This window comes from Dipodomys ordii, unplaced genomic scaffold (assembly GCF_000151885.1).
Source record: "Dipodomys ordii isolate 6190 unplaced genomic scaffold, Dord_2.0 Scaffold53, whole genome shotgun sequence".
NCBI classification, from domain to species: domain Eukaryota; kingdom Metazoa; phylum Chordata; class Mammalia; order Rodentia; family Heteromyidae; genus Dipodomys; species Dipodomys ordii.
The window spans coordinates 1,973,331-1,975,750 of record NW_012267269.1 but is presented as its reverse complement, the minus strand read 5'-3'; positions in this window follow the sequence as shown (position 1 = coordinate 1,975,750).

Below are 2,420 nucleotides of genomic sequence, written 5' to 3'. Positions count from 1 at the left end.
GACAAGTTCCACTCAAGACTCAGAAGCCAGATCTTTATGACTCCAGTCACAGATTGTCCAGCATACATTCCCATTTATCTCCTTTTTTTTCCTTCTCATTTTTTTCCTGGTTCTAGGACTTGAACTCAGGGTCTGGGTGCTGTCCCTGATCATCTTTGTGCTCAAGGCTAGCACTCTACCACTTGAGCCACAGTGCCACTTCCAGCTTTTTCTGTGATTAATTTGAAGTAAGATTCTCATAGACTTTCCTGCCTAGCTGGCTTTGAACTGCAATCCTCAGATCTTAGCATCCTGAGTAGCTAGGATTACAGGCATGAGCTACCAATGCCCATTCCTCCCAATGTTTTTGATCTTTGTTTACTAAGCTATCTTCTTTCCTCTTGATTGCTCTTAGGTTTTGGACTAATTCCAATATCTGGGTTTGAACTTAAGTCCTCATGCTTTGTAGACAAGAACTCTTTAAAGCTGAACCGCATCTCCAGCCCTAATATTTGGTGGTTATTTATTTATTTATTTTTTGTCGGTCGTGGGGCTTGAACTCTGGGCCTGGGCGCTGTCCCTCAGCTCTTCAGCTCAAGGCGAGCGCTCTACCACTTGAGCTACAGCGCCACTTCCGGTTTTTTGGTGGTTTATTGGAGATAGGAGTCTCACAGTCTCTCCTGCCCGGGCTGGCTTTGAACCGCGATCCTCAGATCTCAGCCTCCAGAGTAGCTAGGATTACAGGCGTGAGCCACCAGCGCCCGGCTTTTGGTGGTTATTTTTTAGATAGGGTCTAGCTACCTGCTTAGGTATATCCATCTATGTTAGGTTTCTGGTGTAGCTAAGATAAAAGGCACACACAACAGTATCCCAGTTCTGCTGAGGAGTCTCTGTAACTTTTCTGCTCTGCAGCCTCAAACTTTAATCCTTCCAATGTTAGCCTTCCATTTAGTTTCCATTTAGCTCAGGTTATAAGCATGAGCAGCCAGCACTATGCACTATGTGCTATGCAAAAGTTCTTTTTTTTTTTTTTTTTGGTCAGTCATGGGGCTTGAACTCTGGGCTTGAGCACTATCCCTCAGCTCTTCAGCTCAAGGTGAGCACTCTACTGCTTGAGCCACAGCGCTACTTCCGCCTTTCAAGTGGTTTATTGGAGATCAGAGTCTCACGAACTTTCCTGCCCAGGCTGGCTTTGAACTGCGATCCTCAGATCTCAGCCTCCTGAGTAGCTAGGATTACAGGCTATGCAAAAGTTCTTATCCTTAAGAATACTTTTTGCAACCCAAATACCAATGACTCACACCTGTCCTATCTTAGGAGGGTGAGAGCTGAGGATTGCAGTTCAAAGCCATGCTGGAGAACGAAGGTCCATAAGACTTTATAAACTCTTATCTCCAGCTAACCTCCAAAAAAATCTGGAAGTGGAGCTCTGGCTTGAGTGTTAGAGCACTAGCCTTGAGCACAAAAGCTAGAGGACAGTGCCCAGGTTCTGAGTACAAGCTCCATGTTCAACACACACACAAAGAGAGAAAGAGAAAGAGAAGGAGGGAGAGGGAGAGACAGACAGACAGAGAGAAAAGCCTTGAGTGAAAAACTAAGGGACTGTACCCAGGCCCTGAATTCAAATCCCAGTACTGGCTCCAAAAAAAAAAAGATTTTGGCTACTTGGCTACTCCTTTGTTAAAAGTCTAGCACTTGGCCACAATTGTCTTGAAATATTGATAAAAGACAAAATCAAAGCAACTATTAGTTTATAATCATTTTTCCAATTAGATGCTTGCATTTTTCTTTTTACTAGTTCCTTGTAATAAACCAGTAGTTTCCTAGGTAATTGGATTCAATTACTAGTAACTTTTTAAAGAGTAAACTAGTAGACCAGACAACTATAAATACAAAATTCATTATCATGTTCCCCACCAAAGAAACAATACTTTGTAATAAAGAATTTGGCTGAGATTTGTGCCCAATTCCCAGGAGACAATCACTGAACTTCAGATTTTCTTAGCTACATGGGCATATACACTATAGCTGATAGTTACTGCTCGTGGAGTGTTTCAGATGGAATCTAGCCATGCCAGGAGGTCCAACTATGTGGTTAGACTGCTGAGCTTTAAACTATGTAATAGCAGTCTGAACTCTGAAAAGAAAGTGCAACTGAGTTCAATCTTATGCGCAATGATTCAATCAGTCAGGCCTAGGTCATAAAATCTCAGTTAAATCTCAGCATGCTGAAGCTCCAGTGAATTCCCTTGATTGATAATACTGTGATTTTTCATACTTTGTGACCAGATTGGATGCCTTCCAGAATTCATCCTGTATATATATTTCAATTCTTTTGGCTGGTTCTACCTTGTATACTTTTACTATAATAAATGTCTGTAGTCTTAGCTATTCAAGAGGCTGAAATCTAAGGATTGTGGTTTGAAGCCAGCCCAAGTAGG